The sequence below is a fragment of the Panthera tigris genome, chromosome B1 (genome assembly GCF_018350195.1).
Source record: "Panthera tigris isolate Pti1 chromosome B1, P.tigris_Pti1_mat1.1, whole genome shotgun sequence".
Lineage (NCBI taxonomy): Eukaryota > Metazoa > Chordata > Mammalia > Carnivora > Felidae > Panthera > Panthera tigris.
In genome coordinates, this window is record NC_056663.1 from 44,931,581 (window position 1) to 44,954,554 (window position 22,974).

Consider the following 22,974-nt stretch of genomic DNA (forward strand, 5'->3'; position numbering starts at 1 on the left):
CATTGCCCCACACTCTGCTCTCTAAGCTGCTTTCCTCTCCCTCCTGAGTCACTGCAGTGGCTCCTAACTGGCCTGCCCAAATCACACTAGCGCCTCCCTTCAGTCTTAGCACAGGCACTAAGTCCTTTGGCATAGACTGCCTGGCCCCGCCTCTTACTAGCTGTGCATCCTTAGGCCAGTTACTTCACGTCTCTGCGTCTCGGCTTCCCTGTCTCATCAAGTGGTTAGGATTAAATAAGGGAATACAGGTAAAGCACTTGCAGTGGCCCTTGCACTTGGCATGAATTCCCCACAGCAACAAGAGGCTCTTTTGAAAGACAGTTCTGATCATGCCGCCGCTCCCTGTGAAATATGGCAAAGGCTTCCTTCCCGTGGCCCTTAGGGTGAGACCAGAACTCAGTGCAGCTGCAAGATCCACACGTTGGTTTGGCCTCCCCTCTCCTCTCTGGGTCTCGTCCTCTGTCTTTCTCCCCCATCTCTCCCTCCCTGTCCCCCACCCTCAGTGGCCTTCATTCAGTCCTTGGGGCTGCTGAGCCCCTCTGGCCACAACCTCTCTGCCTAAGCTCCTTTCTTCTCCCCATTCTCTCACCTATAACCTGCTCATTACATACGTGCTTTGTTCCCACGCTCTTCTATTGTAAATAACATGACTATGTCTGTGCAAAAGTCTGATTATGTCCTCAGACGCTAAGCCTTGGAAGGAAAACCACTGGGTCAAAGATGACAGGCATTTGCAAGGCTTTTGAGTGAATATCACCAGACCACTTCCTAGAAAGCAACCACCCACTTCTTTTTTTTTAAGGTTTTAAATTTTTATTGCTTAGAAAGAGAGGCAAAGAGAGAGAGCAGGGCAGGGGCAGAGAGAGGGAGGCAGAGTCCCCAGCAGGCTCCAGGATGTCAGCTCAGAGCCCGATGTAGGGCTTGAACTCACAAACTGTGAGATCATGACCTGAGCCAAGAGATCAAGAGTCCGGACGCTTAACTGATTGAGCCACCCAGGTGCCCCCAGCAACCACCCACTTCTTAGTCTTTTTCCCACACGTCCCTTGCCTCAGCTTTGTGGCATTTTGTTTGTACCTTTAATGTTGCGATGATCATCTCTCCTTTATATTAGCATTGTTCGTTTCCTCTCCATCTCGTTACCTGGACTGTCAACCATTCCAGGGTGAGGGCTGTATCTCACTTCTCTTCATATCTCCCTAGGGACCTGGTCCGTGGCAGGTGCCCAGCCAACATTTGCTGAGCTGAACCAAACTGAACGGAAGAGTCGATATCATTCCCTTTCCAAAGTGGGATGAAACTCAGGAATCCAGCTGTTGGGAAATAAATCAGCGGGTCCCAAAATGTCTGAAAAGAGGAAAAATCCAACATTTGCTGTGTACTGGCAGGGTCTCTCTCCCTCTCCCTCACTTTCTCTCTGTCCTTCCCTCCCTCCCTCTCTCTCTCTTTCTCTTTCCAGCCTGATGGTTGAGAGAAAAACCCAATTTATTTATTCTTTTATAATTTTTTTTTGAGAAACACGCAATTTAAAAGTCGCCTTTCCTATTTCTGAGTGGAGGAAGGGGACTTCTGAAGGACCGGAGATCAGGTGGGCGCTGGGTGCGGGGTGCCCCAGCCTCTGCGCGCCCCCACCCAGCCCTGCTCTTTCCTCTGTGGGGGTGGGGAGGTTCTCCCAGGACCTTGCTTAACTTCCCCAGGGGCAACGGCTTCCCTTTGCCCCTCCTGTGTGCAAGAAGACAGAAAGCTGTTTCTCCTCACTGGTTTCACTGGGGATGTCCTGTTCTCACGCTTGTCCCAGGGGCTGTCTGCACCCCTGCTGCGGGGGTCCCACGGGGCATGTGAAAGGTAGGCTCCAGCTCCTCCGCAGGGGTGGCTTACTGGACTGCCTTGTTGTGGGTAGGACATGGAACACCTAGAACTTTGGCTCCACATTTCTCAAAAAGCTGAGAAGTCCCTCTGTTCCCCGTTGGCCCTCTTGGCCTCTGGGACCTGTTTGCGGCCAGCCTAGGAGTCGCCTCGACCCCAGAGAGAAGCACTTAAAGCTGTAGCCTGAAATATTTGATTTGGAAAAGCTGTGAGGCTTCATCTGGAGCGACCTTCCTATTTTGAGATGGGAACTCAGACACACGGATTATCCCCGGCTTGACCTCTTGTGGCCTATCTGGGCTCCTTGCTGGGATCTTTTGTTTGTGACACATGCTCCATCACTGTTCTAAGTGTGTTTCAAGTAGTAACTCCATTCTATCATCCCACAAATCCTAGGAGGTAGGTGCTATTATCCCCATTTTACTGACGGGGAAGCTGGAACTCAGAGACGTCACAAGCTCTTGAGGGATTGAGCCAGCAACTGAGCCACGTTCTGGTTCCAGAGTCCTGGCTCCCTGGCTTTGGGTCCCTGGCTCCTGGGTGGGCTCTGTGAGCTTATGTGTGTGCATGCAGGTGTATATGTGTGTGCGTGTGTGTGTATGTGTGTGTGTGTGTGTGTGTGAGAGAGAGAGAGAGAGAGAGAGAGAGAGAGAATCTTTGTCTAGCCTGATGAGGAGGCTCTTAGTGCTCGGGTGATACAAAGGGGGTCGTGTGGTCTGGTCACACAGTGGGAAGCAGAAACGGCTTAGCACTAAGTCAGACCCGAGGTGGATTTCTGGCTCTGCATCTCAGTAGCTGTGTGACTTACGCACGCTGCTTGACTACTCTGAGTCTCGATTTCCTTCTTTGTGAAAGGTGGGGTTATCTACCCGCTAGTGTTGTTACAGAGATTAAATACATTCATTCAGGTCAATGGTTGAGGGCGGTGCCTCACACATGGGAGCCCCTAAAATAAGTCTTATTTATCTTCTCGTCTTCATTCCAGGTAGGCTGAGCGGTAGAGGCCCTTTCCTTCATTTTCCAAAATATTCTCTCTCCCCAGGCACCCTGTCCCATCACTTATCCTCCAGCAACGTCAGTTCTATTCGCACCAAAGTACCACAGACTTCATGTATTAACCCTCCTGTCAGTTTTTATGGGGAATAAAGGAATAGAAGACCCCCAAAGTGCAAGACCTTGAAAAGAAGCAGGAGACTTTCTGGTGCCTCCCAGATGCCCCCACCTGTCTATTCCACCTATGTTACGGCAGATTCTGGAAGAGCCTGTCCGTTCCCTGTCTTTGGACATGTGTTTGGAGGCTTTTCTCAGAACCCACACTCTCGACTTTGTCCCTGGGCACCATCCATTTGGCTCTGCTGAGCCTGGCTGAGCTGTCCCCTGAGCTGTCAACACGGGTGTGCGTGCTGGTATGCCGCCTGGGGGCTCCGGAGAGGAAAGATGCTGGAGGCAGGCAGGAACGCGCCAGGCTGGCTTGCACGACCTGCCAGCATGGGAATGGCTTGTAAATCAAGGTGCACAGCTGAGGGTGCCCAGAGCGGGGGAGGGGAGGGATGTGTGTGTGTGTGTGTGTGTGTGTGTGTGTGTGTGTGAGAAGGGAATGTGGGGCTGGACTGTCATGTGGAAGGGAGCAGCTTGGGTCCCAGGCTGGTGGGTGGGAGACCCAGGCAGGCTGCTTTTAGCTCAGGGTAAAAACACAACAAAACAACAACATAAAAAACAAGTTAAAATTGTTCAAGACTGGGAGGGTCTGTTGTAAGGTAGTGACTTCCCTTTTTTTACAGTTATTCCAAAGGTTGATGTGCACCCTCGGGTGCTGTGGCCATAGGAACGAACCCTTGTATTGGGAGGGAGGTGGTTCCTTCCAGCCTTGAGATTCCTCAAGCCTGCGGCTGGATTCCTGGTCTGCGATTTAAAATTTTTTCTTTTCAATGTTTATTTATTTTTGAGAAGGAGAGAGTGTGAGAGAGAGAGAGCAAGCAAGGGAGGGGCAGAGAGAGGGAGACGCAGAATCCGAAGCAGGCTCCAGGCTCTGAGCTGTCAGCACAGAGCACGAAGTGGGGCTCAAACTCACGAACTGTGAGATCATGACCTGAGCTGAAGTCAGATGCTTAACCAGCTGAGCCACCAGGGCGCCCCCTGGTCTGTGATTTTAAAACTTGAGGGTAGAGGCATTTGCATTTCTTGGATAATAGGCATGCTGTTCTAACTGTGTGCCAGGCTCTATTCTAACTGCTTACCAATATCAACGCTTCCTTTCTCATAATGACTCTCGGAGGTAGGTACTTTTCTGTTTTGTGGACACGGAGCCTGGGACACAGAGAAGGGACTTGCCTGAGAACTCCCAGCTACTCAATCTGACTCCAGATTCTGTTCTCTTAGCTGCGCTGGTATTATGGTTCTGTCTACGGTGCTTCCAGGAGGCCTGGCTGCAGGTGCTCAGCCCGGGCATGGCCGGGGGCAGGGGGGTATCTGGCCAAGTCCAACTGCAGGCAGAGAAATCACCCTGGGAAGAGCGGGCCTTGAGAGGGGTCCTGTTGTGCAGGCACATCGAATAGCCCGAAGGATGTGGTGACAGGCAGGGTAACACCTGGGTAACAGAGTGAGGAGACAGACCCTCCAGAAAGGCAGGAGGCTCACAATGATAGAGAGTCTGGAAAACTGAACGTCCAGACAGGCGAGTGACTCCAGGGGTGTCTGTTATTCGTCATGGAATTCCAGAACCTCGGGCTAGGGGACATGGAATTTCACTGAGAAGGGGACTCAGTCCCAGGGCAAAGGAAGGCTGTGGCATCGGAAGTGGTAAGCGATGTCAGAAGCATTCAGAAAGAAGGACGTGATGTGGAGCCCCGGGTCTGGCCTGGGACTGGCTTCGTAACTCAGAGGCTGGGGCGTAATCCCTAGGTTTGCCGCTTTTGCTCCTTATGGGATTAGGATGACTTGGTTAACCTCTCTGACCCTCGGTTTCTTATCTTAAAAGGTGGGTGATGATAACTATCTTGCATGATGGTTTGTGGGAGATCAAATCACATAATATTTGGTCACGTGGAGGCTTGCAAATCAGAGGGGCTCACCAGGTGTCCTGGGTGTCTTTTAGTCGCTCTTGCTTTGGGTGGTGATCATTTTAGGGTGTGAGAGGGGAGGGTGAGTGCGTGGGGTGGGGGTGGGGGCTGGAGCAGCTAAGAGGCAGGAGGACCATAGTGGCCCAACCTTGGAAGGCCTCCTGCCCATTCTGCCGTCAGCCAACCCCCACACTGGATTCATCAAGTCATCACCCTGTGCGTGCTGACCCCTGGAGTGGGTAACTGGGGGCTACGGAAGGGAGGTCATTAAGGAGCTACCAGCGATTCTAAGTTGAAAATCAAAGCCGGGGCCGGGTCGCAGGCGGGCTCTGCAAGGTCCGCAAGCTCACACTCACGGTCCTTTCCCCACTCGACCGCTTCTAGCATGTTCTCTCCTGTCTTTCTGTGAGTGCCTGCGGGCAGCCTCCATCTCCTCATCTGCAAAATGAGCGGACTTGGGTGACAGGATGACTAAAGCTAATTATATACCTTCCTTGGTCTTGAAGATCAGACATTTTCTTTCTCTGTTAATCTGAAAACTTAGGAGAATCACCCACAAGTTAGAGGTCTACACGCAAGGCAGCTGGAGGAACGGAAGGGATCACGAATTGAGAGTAGTGACAGTGAGAGCAGCAACCTTAGATCTAGGGTGCTCGAGAGTGGATGATGGTGGCCCGCGTGTTACATTTAATATTTATAACATTCTCATTTTGTGGATGAGGCTGTTGAGGGCCAGAGAGGCATTAAATGACTTGCTTGAGGTCACGCAGCCAGTTGGTGATCAAGCCAGGCTGCTAATCAGGGTTTCCCAGGCCTAGGTCTGGTTCAGAGTAACTGTGGGAAGGCACTGCCCATTTCTAGACCTCAGTCTCCCCACCTGTGAAGTGGATGGATTGTGCCTCTGGCCATAAAACGTTATGATTTTATGACTTCCCTGTCCCTAGGTGGGGGACACTTCTCTTGGCACTGGCTGGTAAAGATCTGCCTCGGTCTCGAGAGGTTTTGGAAGTCATTGTATTTCCCCCTCATTGTTCGTGTTGGCCACTCCTAGCAAAGTAAGCACTGAAAAGTAAGCCCCAAAGGGCAGTCTCGCTGATGGTTCTGGATTCTCTTTTCACCATGTAAGGGTGTGGGGGAGATTTTCAGAATCACAACGCTTTGGATTGTTTAGGGGCCCTTGAGGTCATCCCGTATCCAGAAAGGCCTTGCTTGGTGTGTGTTTCGTCCAAGCCCTTGTCTTCAGGAGGATGGACCAGATGACCTAATAAAGTCCCTAATAAAACTGCCTGGGCAGATCACCAGCCTCCTTCTTTAAAGTCTCATTGAAAAAGGAATGTCTGCAGCAGTCCCTCGGTAACACATTACAGTGTTTCACAACCCTCCTCGCCAGGAAACCGTTCTTAATGTTTAACCTTAATCCCTCCTGCTGTCATTTAAGGCCTTTTCCTCTTGTTGAGTGCAAATGGAGAACAGCTGCTCACACTCATCGTCTGACATCAGCTATTTCTCAAGATGACCCTGTGAGACAGGCCAGGGTCATTAGACCCAATTTGGTGCTCAGCAAATACGTATTTATTCCTGCATGCGTGGGCCGCAGACTGGTTTGTTGGGCACGGGGAACAGCAGCACATCTCTCAGGCTGTCTCTTTAGAGTCTCATCTCCTGTGGTCTGTACCACACTGGGGACCCCGGAGGGCAGAGACCCTGCCTGGTTGGCTTACTCTGTGAAGGTTCCTCTACAGTGTTCCATGGCAGAGGCTGCTTTCTGGATGGGGACCGTTTTATGCAGGTGGCTGACACTTTAAACTTGAGGCAACCGGCCTAAGGAAGTGTCCAGATGAAACTATCTTGCTTCTCCCATGACTTGGATGTAGCTGGTTCAGAGACATTGTTTTTTTTTTTTTTTTTAAGTTTATTTATTTTGAGAAAGGGGAGCACACTAGTGGGGGAGGGGCAGAGAGAGAGAGAGAGAGAGAGAGAGGGACAGAGAGAATCCCAAGCAGGCTCCATGCTGTCAGCACAGAGCCTGACTGGGGCCTCGAACTCAGAAGCTGTGAGATCATGACCTGAGCCGAAACCAAGAGTTGGATGCTTAACTGACTGAGCCACCCAGGTGCCCCTTGAGGATATTGTTTTGATTGGCAAAGCTGGGGATGGTCCATGAGGGCGTACGGATTCCCTGCTCTACAGAAGGGCCAGGTCTAGGGCAAGAGGAAAAGCAGGTGGGGTTGCTGAAACCACATGGAAGTTGTCCTGACCTGTGTCCTTTCTGGAAGGAGGCAGGGATGAAATACAGTCTAGCAAGTTACCACCCCATCATTGCTAAGAACAGCAGTGTCAACAAGAACAGGAACAACAAAACCCACAGGGCCTGCTGGGCTAAACGTGTCTTTCTCAGCTCACATCTTATCTGGTTCTTTCTCTCTCCCTGGCCTATTTATGTTTGGAGGAACAGGTGAGCAAGTGTGAGGGAATTTCAGAGGCCTGGGCCAGCATCTCCACCCCTTCCTGGTTGAACCTTGGACAGGCTCTCCGAATCTCTCCGCCTAGGGTTGCTTGTGGTTTCAGGGGACCCAGATCCCGTCCAGCTACATCCCTCTCCCCGGGGTGGGGGGGAGCGCCCGTCCTAGAGGCTGTGCTTGGTGACAGGACTTGGAGGCCCAACCTGTCCCCTGGCACCCCCTCCTGGGCTCTCCTTCTCTGGGAGGCTGCATTCCCATTGAGCCATGCCTGATGTTTATCAGAGGCCTGGATCAAAGCTGCCCAGGTCGTAAATCTCTCTCTGTGGCTGTCAGGCTCCAGGGCAGCTGAAGAGGGTTGACAGCCCTTTGGGTCTCAAAGGAAAAAATTTGCTTTACTCCACCCACCCCCATCTCTGCCAAGAAGCTGTCCTCTCAGGAGCCACTGCTGGGCCATTCCATTCCTGGGAGCTGCTTCTGGAGGCCAAGAAGTGCTTGTTTGTGGTGGGGGAGAGTGAACCGAGCAGTGGAAAGAGAGGCAAGGGGGAGGGGGTACAGAAGCAGCCCCCCGTGTGTGTATGTGTGTGTATGTGTATATGTGTGTGTATGTGTGTGTGTATGTGTATGTGTGTGTATGTGTGTGTTTGTGTGTATATGTGTGTATGTATGTGTATGTGTGTATGTATATGTGTGTGTATGTGTGTATATGTATGTGTGTATGTATATGTGTGTATGTGTGTGTGTACGCGTGTGTGTGTATGTGTATGTGTGTATGTATATGTGTGTGTGTTTGTGTGTGTATGTGTGTATATGTATGTGTGTATGTATATGTATGTGTGTGTGTACGCGTGTGTATGTATGTGTATGTGTGTATGTATATGTGTATGTGTGTATGTGTGTGTTTGTGTGTGTATGTGTATGTGTGTATGTGTATGTGTGTATGTATATGTGTGTATGTGTGTGTACATGTGTGTATGTGTATGTGTGTATGTATATGTATGTGTATGTGTGTATATATATGTGTATGTGTGTATGTGTGTGTTTGTGTGTGTATGTATATGTGTGTATGTATATGTGTGTGTGCATGTATGTGTGTGTATGTGTGTATGTGTGTGTGTGTGTGTGTGTGTGTGTGTGTGTAGTGCTTTGTGCCATCACCTGTGTGGTTGTGAAATGCCTTATGGGTTCCTTTGTAAGTGGATGGATGGGGGTGGGGGAGATAGAAACTCAGAGCCAAAAGTGCCCCAAGAACTGTGAACGCACCTCCCTCCTTTTACAGAAGAAGAAACTGAAGCCCAGAAGGATGACAGCCTTGTTCCCAGTGCCACAAAGAGGGCTCACTGGGAGCCAGACCAGAGAGGGCCCCGAAGCTCTAGGAAATCCCTCCTTGCCCCTCGCCAGCATTCGTGGAGCCCGTGCCTATGGGTTCTCGTGGACTCCTCGGGGACAATGTGAAGAAATTCAAGCCTGGGTGGAGAACACGAACGAAGCCAGAGGATCTCAGAAATAGCTGGATGGTGCGGGGCTGGGGTGCGGGGGAGGGTGGCCCTGCCTGGACAGACTTTCTCATCCCGGTGACGGCAAGCTCTCGGAATTTCTTGTGCCCATGCGTAGGAGGCTTTGAAGTGTCTCTTCCAGTTCTGGACACACAGAGACTTTGGGGCTGATTGTTTTCGCTCTCCAGGAAAGAGGAGAAGGACCATTTGGGCAAACTGTCACTGTTTTCTGTCATGGGGCTTCCCTGAGAATCAGAGGTGCTAGTGAAGGAAGGGGCGGTAGAAATAGCTTAATACTGTCCTTTTTTCACGCGGCACAGGCGGCCTAGAGAAAGGAAGGAACTAAGAGCAGAAGGAAGAGCCATGGGCAGAGGGAGGCCCTGGTCTAGCATGTGGTTCTCGGGAGCTCAGGCCTTGAGCTGCTTCACAAAACAAATGCACACGACAAACACTGGTGTCAATAAAACTACATCTGCGCTTATATAAAACACATAAACGTATATGGCCACGATTTCAGAAAATATCCCGAGGATAAAAGTAGCTTTAAATCCCTATAAGATGTTAAAGTCCAGTGCTCAGCTCCCAGCCGCTCGGCAGGTTCTCAAAGGCGGCAGCCGCACGTCAACAGTTCAAGACCTACGTGTGTAAAGAGGATGTGGAGAAGCGAGAGGGATGAAGAATGGGATTTGGAGTCACAAAGACTTGGGGTCCAGGCCAGGCTGGGCCCTTGCTCGCTGTTGACCTTGGCCAAGTTACCTCACAGGTCTCTCGTTTGTACTTCATAGGTAGTTGTGGTAATGAAACCATATCAGTTCTTACAGCAGTGCTGGGCTCATAGTATGTGCTCAATTACTGTCCACTTTTATTTTATTATTACAACTTGTTTTTGATGTTTATTTACTTTTGAGAGAAAGAGAGAGAGTGAGCATGAACGGGGGAGAGGCAGAGAGAGGGGGACACAGAATCTGAAGCAGGCTCCAGGCTCCAAGCTGTCAGCACAGAGCCCGACGCAGGGCTCAAACCCACAAACTGTGAGATCATGACCTGAACTGAAGTTGGATGCTCAGACGACTAAGCCACCCAGGCTCCCCAGTGTCCAACTTTAGAGACACCTTGGGGTCTTGGTCTAAGTCACATGGAAAAGGGCCTCACTCTGGGATTCTCCCCCCACTTGCATAGGATGTCAACATGCTGGGTCTTTTGAAATGTAGGGACAGATCACTTATGAGGTGAAGGAGGACACAAGAAGGCTGAGTTCAATCAGTTCAGAAGATTTATCCCAGTTTCAGATGTTGCCAGTGGATTGGTGGCTTTTAGCGTCTTTGTCCCACCTAGGGGGCCTCATCCCTATGCTGAGCCTTAGGACTCTGTTATGGGCTGGATTGTGTCCCCCACTCCCCAAATTCATGCATCCAAATCCTGACCACCAGTACCTTAGATGTGACTGTTTAGAAAGTGGGTCTTTAAAGAAGTAATTAAGTTAAAATGAGGTCATTAGGATGGGCTCTAATCCAGATGATTGGTGTCTGTATAAGAAGAGAAAATTTGGGCGTGGACAGGCACACAGGGACCAAGTGAAGACACAGGGAGAAGGTGGCCATCTACAAGCCCTGGACGAGGCTCAAAAGAAAGAACCCTGTGAGCACTTTGATCCTGGACCTCTAGTCTCCAGAACTGTTTTCAGGTGTTCAGTCCACTCTGCCTGTGGTACCTGCTTACTCATGACCACCATGGGTTCCACCACCTTCCTCCTGAGACCTGGGGTCGAGGCCCAGGCTGCCCTTCCACTGCCCCCAGATTCCTGTCTGGCGGAGGGGAAGGGACCGTGGACCAGTGCCTCTCAGACTTTTGCGTGTTTGGAAGTCTCTTCTAGGGGAGCCTGTTAAAGATGCAGATTCCAGGGGTGCCTGAGTGGCTCAGTGGGTTGAGTGTCTGACTTCCACTTAGGTCATGATCTCATGGTTCGTGAGTTTGAGCCCCGTGTCAGGCTCTGCGCTGACAGCTTGGAGCCTGAAGCCTGCTTCAGATTCTGTGTCTCCTTCTCTCTCTCGGCCTCTCCCCTGCTTGTGCTCTCTCTCTCTCTCTCTCTCTCTCTCAAATATAAATAAACGTGAAAAAAAAAAAGATACAGATTCCATGACTACACTCCCCACGGGGAGTCCTATCTGTTTATGTATGGGGAGGCACTCCGGGGCCATTTCCCTGGACTCTGATGACAGGGTCCACCCCTTTGAGGGGCACTGCCTCAGGCCTTGGCTCGCCCAGGCCTTCCTGCCTAGGGGTTGGGACTGAGTGGAAGCCCGGGATGCTCTCAGTCACGGAGGAGGCTGGATGGTTGGGGCTGGAACTCCCAGATCGGCCTGGACAGGAGCCCTCTCCCTGTGCTCCGCCCCCCCCAAGCCCCGCCCCGCCCCTCCCCCGCCAGTTCTGAGGGCATCTGGAGGCCTTTCAAACCCTTGGCAGGGTGAGTGGAGACAGGCCTGGCCCCCCGGCTATGGCGGTGCCGGAGTAAGTGGGGAGCTTCATGGCTCACTGTGGGGCTGGGCGTGGTGAAGCTGTGAACTCGCTCCTGTTGGCTTCCAGTATGACATAGGCACAGAGGTACCTTTTATCGGTGGGAAATTATAGATGTTGCCACTTCAAAGGCCTTGGCAGGCAGAGCCCTCTTTGATAGATGACAGTATTATTAATGGTGATTTATTGCTGGGGCCATTTTGACAACAGAAACAACCAGTTCCCCCACCTTCTTGGCCTCCTCCCCCCAACACCTTGCTGGTTTTTTGGTTGGCGGGGTTGTGGGGGGGGGGAGTGCCGTGGGGGCTACCTCCCTGCACGAGGAGGCTGGGGCATCTGTTTAACGCACACGGTGAGGTATCTGGCTTATTAACTTGTCATCATGTGTCATAAAGTTTAGTGAAACGTTGGCAGATTGTAATCCTAAACAGGGCAATTACCCTATTATTAAAGCAGCTTTCTTTCTTTCTCTCTCTTTATTTTTCTTTCTCCCTCTCTCTCCCCCCGCCCCGCTTCCTGGTTCGGTTTGTTCTTACCTCTGTCTTACTTGCCTGATTAGTCACGGTCAGGAGTCTCCTGCTTTGCAATTATCCCCGAGTAAACCTGGCCTTGGCGAGACACCGCTCACGGGAATGTAGACTCTGGGAGAGAGAAACACCTTGCTGCTTGCGGCAGCCAGCTAACCTGGGCTCGGGGACAATGGGCTGTCCTAGTCAAGGTAGCTGCAGGGAGGTGGTCACGAGAAGCAGGCGGTGGTGGGATGGTTTCTGGCTCCCAGGCCTGGGTGGCGTGAGGACAGAGAAGACAGAGCTCGTGGGGGAACCTTAGCTTCCTTTGTCTTTACAGTTTACGTGGGCCTCTCTTCCGAGTGTATCTCTCTTTGCCCTTTACTAGCTCGCTTTTGAATCTGGAACCAGAGGTGGAAAATGGTAAAGGAAGGAAGCAGTGGGGGGGAGGGGTGTGGGGGGCGGGGAAAGGGAAGGGGAGGAATCACATGACCTGAGTTGGAGTCCTGGCTGCCACTTATTTGCCAGACGTTGGGTTTCTTTTCTTTTCTTTTTTTTTTTAATTTTTTTTAATGTTTATTTTTTCTTGAGAGAAAGAGAGAGAGAGAGAGCAAGCAGGGGAGGGGCAGAGAGAGAGGGAGACAGAATCCCAAGCAGGCTCCGTGCCATCAGCACAGAGCCTGATGTGGGGCTTGAACCCATGAACCATGAGATCATGACCTGAGCCGAAACCAAGAGTTGGATGCTTAACCAACTGAGCCACCTAGGCGCCCCGATGTTGGGTTTCTAAATCTATAAAATGGGGTGATGATTCTCACCCTGTCCACTTCACACAGTTCTAGAGAGGATCAAATCAGATAATGGATATGAAGGAAGATGGTTAATGGTAAATCGTTTTTTAGATCGGAGGGATTATTTCCAATGTGCCTTGGGAGGGTCAGATTTCATGTCTAATTGAGCCTCGACTCCGGTTATTCCAAAGGGTTGTAAGTGTATCCAGATCCGGTCTCCTGTTTCTCGTTCATTATATTTCTCAAGGTCGTGATGACCTTGGTTTCTAAATCTACCTGCAAAGCATTGTGCACCTCGTGGTCGGAACAATGGGAAGTTTTAGGCATGTTCATGCCAAATAGCTGCTACATGTACGCCTGCTACCTTAAGGATACAGAACTGAATAGGCTGGAGGCAAAAGTGAAATAATTGAATCGCAGACCTTAGAGATCGGCCAGTTTACTTATCCCATCGTATAGATTTGGCAACCGAGGCTCTAAGAGGTAGAACAACATTCCTAAAGTCACTGGGTGAACTATAGGCAGAACTAGGACTAGAATTCTTGTGTCTGATGTTAGTCTAGTGCTTTCTCCTCCGGGAAACACACCTTAACAGCTTTGACTCTGGTTGTTCCTTCTTTCCCTTTGTAAGGAGACTTCACCCCTCTCTCAGGTGCTCCCCTCATCAATTGCCTCGCAGGAAAGGATCTTCTAGCAGTCATTTACATGTTAGTATGAATTTAAGCCAATATTTAGCTTTCTTGAACGTGTTTGTTTTTGTAGTCTCATCCCTGGTCATGTAGAGCTGGGCTTTGTTCCCTGTCAATAAAGTTTCCAGCACCAAAGAGAAGAGAGGCAATGCATTCTTGAGGCAAGGACTCATGATGCTTATCCCCTGAAATTACACCGGTTGCTTACTCTGCAGGGCAGCAAGGGCTGGGCACTGCTTCCTGAACTGCACTGCTCTGGACCAAGATCTATGTGTTCATATTTCAGAGCGTGTTTTTCAGGACCTGTCAGGGAGTAGGGTTGCATGGATGAATGGAGTCAGGCAGGTTTAAAAATGGAAAACCAGCAGACAGATTTAAAAATGGGAAGAAGCCAGACAGAGTGAAGGTGGTCTCTAAACACACACCTGTCCCTTCTGTTTGTTTTCTGCTTTCTTTCCTGTAGCTGGAGAACACTAGCAGGCTGAGCAGTACTAAGTACGTGAAGTTCCAAGTTTCTGGTGCAGGGAGGGTTTCTGAGCCCTTACTTTGTGCCAGGCACTCTCCTGTGTGCAGAGTGGTGAGGGAAAGAGACCCCACTTAACTCCGTAGAGCTGAGTTTAGAGTCAGGGCCACAGGCAAGGGACAGGGAGAGATTTTCCTTGTGGAAAATATGCCGGGCCTCCCTGCTTTTGGCCACGAGGAGAGCAACAGTGCTCTCTCCGCAGGTCACCTTGAACCTCTGGTAGAATGTGATGAGATTTAACACTGGTAAATGATTGATGAGACCTTCGCTGGTTGGGCAAAAGGGGCAGAGAGGATTTGGAGATGATCCGAGGTACTGAGCTTGAGGAGAGAGAATGAGAGCCAGAGAAAGTAGAGGCAAAGTCGTACTTGTAGGGGAGTAGAATGACTCTGATTTCAGGCGTGCAGACCGCGGTGAGACACATCAGCCACATGCGAATGTCCTGATGGCCTTAGAGAAGGGTCCTGGGAGGAGACAGGAAGCCATGAGAAGAGAGGTTTTATCTCCGTGGGGAGGAGAGTTATGGTGGAGCCCTGGGTGGGCAGGTACGGCCGGAACTGGGATGGTGAGTGGCACTCCTCTCTTCACTCTGTTCCTTGTTCAGTGGTCATTGGAGGGTTTGCTGAAGTTGACCAGCTGGCCCATCGGTGCTGGAGCACAGAGAGGAGTGGAGGGTGGGGAAGGACCGTGGTGGAGACATTACTCTTCCCCTCCCCCGAGTCCATGGTGGGACCTAGGGCTTTGCTGGCTGTGTGTGGTCCTGACTCAGACAGACTGGCTCCCACTTCCCTGGGGCTTTGCCAGGGCAAGGCCTCCCTTTGGCCCTCTGAATTCAGAGGGAGAAGATCTGTGGCAATTTCAGATGGCACGAGCTGGTGTATGTCATTAACCGATCATGTGATCTTGGACAATTCACCTCATCTCATCGTGACTCATCTAAATGATAGGGGTATCACACTTGACCTGCTGACCTCGTTGGGGTGTTGTGAAGTAATGGCTAATGAGATAATGGATGGCAGGTGTTTTGTAGACTTTATGGTGATATGAGCAAGTTAGTTCCCATGATGACGACTCTAACTCGGTTATTGAGGCCACTCGGAAGACCGCCTCCCTTCATTGAGGAAGCTCCAGGGGCAAATGCTCCTGACCCCTGCCCGGAAGGACCGGATTCCTGGTCTCCAGGGCAGGATGGGCCCCCTTCTTCCAAGGATCGAGAGGGTGAGTGAAGGAAAAGTCCCTGCTTTTGGTGGGGGGGAGGGTGTCTTCTGAGAGCCACACCGTGCTCCCCTCCAACTGAGGAGGCTGATGAGTCCTTGTTCTGTGTGGAAGCACCGTGCCTGGCTCCGGGATCAGCCCCAGGGCCACACAGATGTCAAACCGGAAAGGTAGCTCTCTGGCTCTTGTTCTGACCAGCTGTGTCAGCCAGAGCCTGGAGATAAGGGAGATAGGCAGGCTGAGCTCCTTCCTCCGTGAGTTGATAATTGCTGCGCAATAGCAGCTCTGTAATTGCTAAATAAAACTTCTTGTCTCCCCCGTGATAGATTTATGACTGAAATACCTTATCTGACCCAAGCTTATTTCATCTGAGTGTACCTGGGTGTGTGTGGGATGGGGAGGGAGAAGAGGCAGTTGGGAGAAAGTTTCCAGAGGTGCTCAGTGTGTTCTCACCCCCTCCCTTCCCTGAAGTATCATCCAGAAAGCTCTTTCCAGATCTGCCAGAACTTACATATCATGGATCTTATCCAGAACCTAGCACAGTGTAGACATCTCATGGAATATTTGCCTGCGAGGATGATAATGACAACGATGAAGGCCGTGGCCTGGACAAGTTTAATTTAATTCCATTCAGCAAATATGCAACCAGTGCCCATTCTTGCCAAGGGCTAGCTAGGAAAGCTATTATTATTGTTAGGGGGTGGGGAGGAGGGAAAGGCTTCGAGAATGTGAAGAGACATGACACAAGACCTTTGCTCTAGAAGCTTGAGGGGTCAGGACACGCGCGCGCACGCGCACACACAAACGCACTGGGAGGGAGGCGGGGGCGGGAGGGGGGCGGGGAAGCAGGGACGGAGCATCTAGAGTGGAGTTCCAGGTGTCAGGCACCTGCAGGATCCTTGTTCTGCCACTTATTCTCCAGGGGATCCCGGGTTAGTTTCTTGTCCTTCGGGGTCCTCACTTTCCCCACCTGTAAAATGGAGACTGTGGTGGTGTCCAGCTTCCAAGGCTCATGTCATGGTGAAACGATTGGGCGTATGAGGTTAGCTCAGTAGACAATATCACCCACACGGCGACGAAGATGGGGAGCAGGGATCCACAGACGGAGACAGGCTGGAGGTGACCTAGAGTCAAATGGCTGTCCCCAACGCAGGGCTCTAGGAATGTGGGCTACACTGTTCTTTTACAATTTTTAAAAATTTAAAATTGGTTCATTTTAATAGGTGATGCACATCCAAGTGGTTTAAAAGTTAAAAGGTATAAAGAAATATGTGTAGAGAAGGAAAATTACTGCTTTCCCAGGCTCCTAAGCACTCTGTTCTTTGTCCCAGTGATGCCGGTGATAAATAATATAAATAAATAAAATAATTTTAAATCAAAAAAAATAAACAAAACAGTGATGATGATAAAAATAGCTAATCCTCATTTGGGCTCGCCTTGTGCCCAGCCTTGTTGTATTTATATTAGTTCATTTAATTCATATACATATAGATTAACTGCGATTCACATATTCCTATTCATATACATAACATGTTAATTTATTTAATCCTCAAAACAATGGCTTCTAGAGTAAGTACATTATTATCACTACTTCTCAGAACATGTGACATATGATGAAACACTTTTACTCTTTATTTTCCATTTGAAATGTTTATTTACATCTTCCCAATGTTTAAGGAAAGGCGCCTAAGACGACAATGATAATCAGGGAGAGTAGGGGGTCACAGTGATTTGGGGAGACCTCACTAAGAGGGCCGGGAAGGATGGGGAAGGGTGATGAAGAATATAGCTTGTACTGTCCAGCATCTACAGAATACTTCACAAAAGAGTGCCCCCCCCACCACAACCCAGCAGCATGAGGTAGGGATTATTACCTTAATTTTTATTATTTTTTAAAAATTTTATTCATTTTATTTATTTTTTTTGAGAGAGATGCAAGTAAGCGAGGGGCAGAGAGAGAGAGACAGAGGGAGAGAGGGAAAAGTGGGGCTCACCCGATACAGGACTCGAGCTCACCTGATGAGGGGCTCAAACTCACGAACTGTGAGATCATGATCTGAGCTGAAGTCGGATGCTTAACCAACTGAGCCACCCAGGCGCCCCATTACCTTCATTTTTTATAGAGGAGGATAGCAGAACTATTAAGAGCTAAGTGAGATTCGCCCCAAATCTCACAACAAGTCCCAAGCTGGCTCTTAACCCCGTCAAGGGCTGCTGACCCTTAGCCTAGCACTTTTGCCGTTGCAAAATGATGGGATAGGGGACAAGCACGAGCAAATGTGAATGATGGAGGCAGTGTGGAGACCACAGTGCTGATCAGAAATTCAGGGGAAGGGAGAGTGGGAGAGAGACAGGTGGGGCAGGTGGGCCCCGTGGGGCTTTTCTTTAGCTTTAACTTTCTAGAAAGAGAAGGTCAGAGTAGAGATGCTCTGGTCTCTTGTCCTTGGGGGGTAGGGATTCTCCAAATCACAGCCCAAGAGGGACCCTAGCAGAAGTACAAGTAGAACTTCTATATACTCTTCTCAGATGGGCCTTGAAAGACTTTGGACTCCTTTTGCAGGGACAGAGAAATGGTTTTCCTTTGTAAAGGATACAGTTGCAGGGACATACTGGGTTAGCACTGGATAGCAGCGTGGTTAGATCTAATGACCCAATCCCAGGGACAAATGGGGTGGCCCAAGATGCATGCACAGTGATTTCACATCAAAGTCTTCATTTCTGTAGATGGTTATTAAAATCTGTGACCTGTCCTTCTCTTCTTTGGGAAAAAAAAAAAAAGCCAACAACAACATTTCCTGAGACTTGCTCAGTAATTGTCTCTTGAATGGATTAATGAGATGTGGCTGGAAAGGCAGGGGGCAACTTGTGCAAGGTCTCAAAGGCCATGGTAAAGTTTTAGCTTTTGTCTGAAGGGTGATAGGGGAAGCCAATCTATACCCCTGTACCGTAGGTGACGCCACTGCAGCCATGGTGGGGCCGGACACTTGGGTTCTCTGGCTTGGGGTTTGGCCGGATGTATATGATATAAGGACATTGGATAAAGCCAAGACATGCCAGCTAAGCATGTTGGCAAGAGAGGGTGAAGTGATGGCCATGGGATCTGGGGTAGAAAGAGAAGAAAGTGAAGACAGAAGAAGGCTAATGGGAGAAAGTAGAGTGGATGTGGATTATGATGATGACCTTTGTGGGGTCAAAAAGCCAGAGGCTTTGGGAGGGATCGGGGAGAGGGTGGTCAGGAGGATGGTCTGTGAATTAATGACTCCAGGGATGTTGAGCTGGGAAGGAGTGGCTACAGAGGAGTGGGTGTAAAGGTCACTGCAGTGGAGTCAGGGAACAGAGGGGCAGATTGGGGAATGGGTCATCCAACCAGAGATGGAAGTCACTATGGATGGGTGGAGAGACACTGGAATTGGGGCCCGAGATTTCATGGGAGGGAGCATAGGATGTGAAGGACTGCAGGACAGTGGTTGACAAGGACAAAGAGGCAAGGAGATACAGGTGCTGGCTCTGGTGGGAGGCACAGAGATGCATCAGGTCCAGTTCTTATGCCCAGGGGGAATGCCGCCTAGTCAGGGGTCACCTGTCTGCCTCATCGGGGGTCACCTGGATAGTCACGGCAGGTTCCAGCCAGACAAGCGGTTTGCAGGTTAAAGAGCACTGCTACATCCATCATGGCAGCAACAGCCACCAGTCAGTGAAGGCTTGCTCTGTGCCAGATGCTTTAAACGTCTGTCTGTAATCCATGCAACAGTCTTGCTGTGTAAATGAAGGTAAGGGGCAGGGGTCTGGGAGTCCTACCGAGCTGGGTTTGAAGTCTCCATGTTGCCGCTCACAGGCTGTGTGACCTTGGGCAAGTCTCTTCACCCCTCATCCGTAAAATGGGGCCAACACCCTCATCAGAGTTGGGATGAGGATTGAGTGGGCTTATTTATGCAAAGCCCTGGGCCCAGATCTGCGTGACTAGGTGCTAGCTGTCATGAATACTGTATAACTGAGGCAACTGAAGCTCAGAGAGGGTAAGTGATTTGCCCAACGTCACACATCTAAGAAGTGGCAGCATTGAATCAAACCCAAACTCCAAAAAATACTTTGAGGGTGAAAGCACCCTGTTGTCAACTTCTCAGAAAGATGTACCACATTTACCCGGAGCAAGACTCTGGGTTTGAACCCTGGGGGTCTGCTTCCCTCCTCACCACCCAGCTCCCGCAGGAGGTCTTTAGTTTGACACTAAGACTCTCGGCCCAGAAACACACTGCCTGTCACACGATCCCTGGTGAAACCGAAGCTCAGAGGAGGTCACTGACTTGTCCTGGGTCACCTGCTAGTAAGTGGTGGCATTGGAGCCTGGGTCTGAGCGATGTTCGCTCCACTGTCATATCTTTCCTGGCTTCTAAGGGAAAAGGGTGGGGTGTGGACCCTGAAATGGTTCCAAGGTGCCTTTGCAAACAAGTGCAGGGGACTCACTTATTCAAAGCTTTGGACTGATTATTAGTTTTAACTTCACAGGTCCAGAGAGTTCAGAGCAGGGCCCCTTAGAGGAGTGGGAAGGGCACCTGGGCCCCGGCAGCCATGGGCTCCGGCACCAGCTCTGCTCCCTATGAGTTGTGTGGTCCTGTACCAGTCACATCTCTTGATTTCCAAATCTGTAAAATGGGAATGATAATCGCCTCGAGTATCTCATAGGATCATAGTGAGGCTCAAATTAGATGACGTAAGGAAAAGCGCTTTGAAGATGAAAGCACCCTGTCATCAAGTTCTCAGGAAGATGTACCACATCTACATGGAGCGAGACTCCGGGTTCGATCCCAGGGGTCTGTCCGCCTCCCTCCTCATCACGCCGCGCGCCCGGCTCAGGCGGGCAGTGGTGGCGGCTGAGCCCCCTTTCCTCGCTGTCCAGCTGGGCACCACCTCCCCCTCCAGCCCCTTGGTCCCCAGCTATGAGGTTGTTTGTCAGGGGCTCAGCCAGGTGGGGGCACAGAAGCTCTGACTCACTGGGCCAGTGGTGAGCAAGTGGCCTTCCCCCCCCCCCCCCCCGCCACGTGCCCCTCAGCACTGGGGAGGCTTCTGCAGAAGTATGAGAGGTGCCCACGTGCTCCTCTGAGGAGACTAGTCCGCTCGTGAACCTGGAGATGAGACCGGCTGTGTCACGATCACCTTTGGGACCTGCCCCGCCTCTCTCCGCCCCAGCCCTAGGGAGCTGAGTGATAGAGCTTTGTCAGACTCTGCCCGGAGACCAGAGCCTTCTCGCTGGAGCTGGTGGAGCAAAGGGAAGTGCTTGCTGGGTCCTTGGGGGCAGGAACACCTGTACTTTCCTGTCCCGTTCACAAGAGTCTGGCCCCGGTTCTCGGGGAGTTGACAGGCATCTCATCTTGCTTCCATTGAGGTGTGTCTTTTCTGGTATACACTGTTCCCCCTGCTCTTTCCTCTGTCTTCTGTTGAGGAGCTGGACACCGACGACAGCCATGGAAATGGAAGGGGGCAGGTGGAGGAAGGAAGCTGAACTCCTTTGAGCACCTACTATGTGCCAGTTCCAGACAAAATTTCACCAGTTCCAGCAAAATCGTGAGGGGGAATCATTGTCTTGGAATCTGAAAACATTCAAGGGAATGGAAAGAGAGGGGAAACCAGAAACCATCTAGTCTATTCTCCTCTTACTGATAAGGAAGGACTTGCCCAAGGTCCCCAAGCTTTGTAACGTTTCTTCTTTCTAGGAAGGCAGCGGTCCTATAACGATCCTCCTTTGTAGACGAAAGTGTTTGATGATACACCTGCCTCACTTGGGATGACTGTGTCCTTCCTCACTGGGAAGGTTGGGGAACCTTCCAGCGAAGGGGGGACTTTGCCTGGTCTTACAGGATAAATTGTGTCCCCCACAGATTCATATGTGGAAATCCTAACCCTTGGTACCTCAGCATGTGACTGTATTTGGAGATAGGGTCTTTAATGAGGTCATTGAAATGAGGTCATTAGGGCGGGCCCCAATCCAATATGATGGGTGTCTTTTTTTTAATTTAAATTTTATTTTTAAAATTTACATCCAGATTAGTGAGCATATAGTGCAACAATGATTTCAGGAGTAGATTCCTTACTGCCCTGTACCCATTTAGCCCATCCCCCCTCCCACAACTCCTCCAGTAACCCTCTGTTTGTTCTCCATATTGAAGAGTCTCATGTTTTGTCCCCCTCCCTGTTTTTATATTATTTTTGCTTCCCTTCCCTTGTGTTCATCTGTTATGTGTCTTAAAGTCCTCATGTGAGTGATGTTATGTGATTTTTGTCTTTCTCTGACTGACTAATTTCACTTAGCATAATACCCTCCAGTTCCATCCATGTAGTTGCAAATGGCAAGATTTCATTCTTTTTGATTGCCGAGTAATACTCCATTGTATATATATACCACATCTTCTTTGTCCATTCACCCATAGATGGACATTTGGGTTCTTTCCATACTTTGGCTATTGTTGATAGTGCTGCTATAAACATGGGGGTGCATGTGTCCCTTCGAAACAGCACACCTGTATCCCGTGGATAAATACCTAGTAGTGCAAATGCTGGGTCATAGGGTAGTTCTATTTTTAATTTTTTGAGGAACCTCCAGACTGTTTTCCAGAGTGGCTGCACCAGTTTGCATTTGATGCGTGTCCTTCTAAGAAGAGGAAATTTGGTCACAGATGGGCACACAGGGACCATGTGAAGACACAGAGAGAAGACACCATCTACAAGCCGAGGATAGAGGCCTTGCAAGAAACAACTGTGCCAACACTTTGGTCCTGAGCTTGTAGCCTCCAGACCTCTGAGACAACACCTTCTCATTGTGAGAGCCCCCCAGACTATGGTGCATTGTTATGGCCGCCCTGGCCAACAGATATCCCCGGGCTCTTCTACAGTCAGCGGGCTCAGGAGTGGCTCCAGTCAGGAAGACCTACCTGAGGTCAGGTAGGGGGTGAAAAACTCCCAGGCAGGCCCCGAGGGAGCAGTTTTCAGGTAACAGAAGGGCCAGCATGGCTTCTCAACTCCCTGCCATAAGATCCATCCATGGGCCATCCAATGTGTCAATGGGACCTGGAATGAGTGAGACAGACTTAGTACCAAGAAACCTGGGCTCTATAGATGCCCAGTCCTTCCCGTTGTGGGATCTTATGTGAATTCCTTCACTTCTCTGAGTCTTAGTTTCTTCATCTGTGGCATGGAGAGAATAATTACTTCACAGGCTGTGGTGCTGATCACACGAGAAAACGTGTAGCGCTTTGCCCGAGTTAGTGATGCTGATGAAGGTGATGTTGCTTTCTCTCCCCTCGGGGGGTGTTGGTGCTTCTCAGTGAGGAGAAATCTCCAGCCCAGTCGCGTCTCAGGTGGACAGAAAAGCACCTGTGCATCTGTGTCCATTTCTCCGAGTCTTAATCTTTCTAAATGATAAATGCAATAATGCATTTTGTAGAAAAATTAGGAAGTGCTTTTGTTTTCTACCATTTCCACCATTGTCAACGCTGAATGTGTATACCCTCCCAGCTTCCTTGTGTGTTTGCTTTTTTTCACAAAAATGAAATCCTAGGCACCTGGGTGGCTCAGTCGGTGAAGCATCCGGCTTTAGCTCAGGTCATGATCTCACGGGTTGTGGGTTCGAGCTCCGCGTTGCGCTCTGTGCTGATAGCCTGCTTCGGATTCTGTGTCTCCCTCTCTTTCTGCCCCTCCTCTGCTTGTGCTCTCCCTCTTTCTCTCTCTCTCTCAAAAATAAATAAACATTAAAAAAATTAAAAAAAAATGAAGTCCTGTTGTACATAATGTCTTATAACCTATTTTGAAAATAACATTTCACAAGCATCTTTCCGTATTGACTCGGATTCATCTCCGTCATC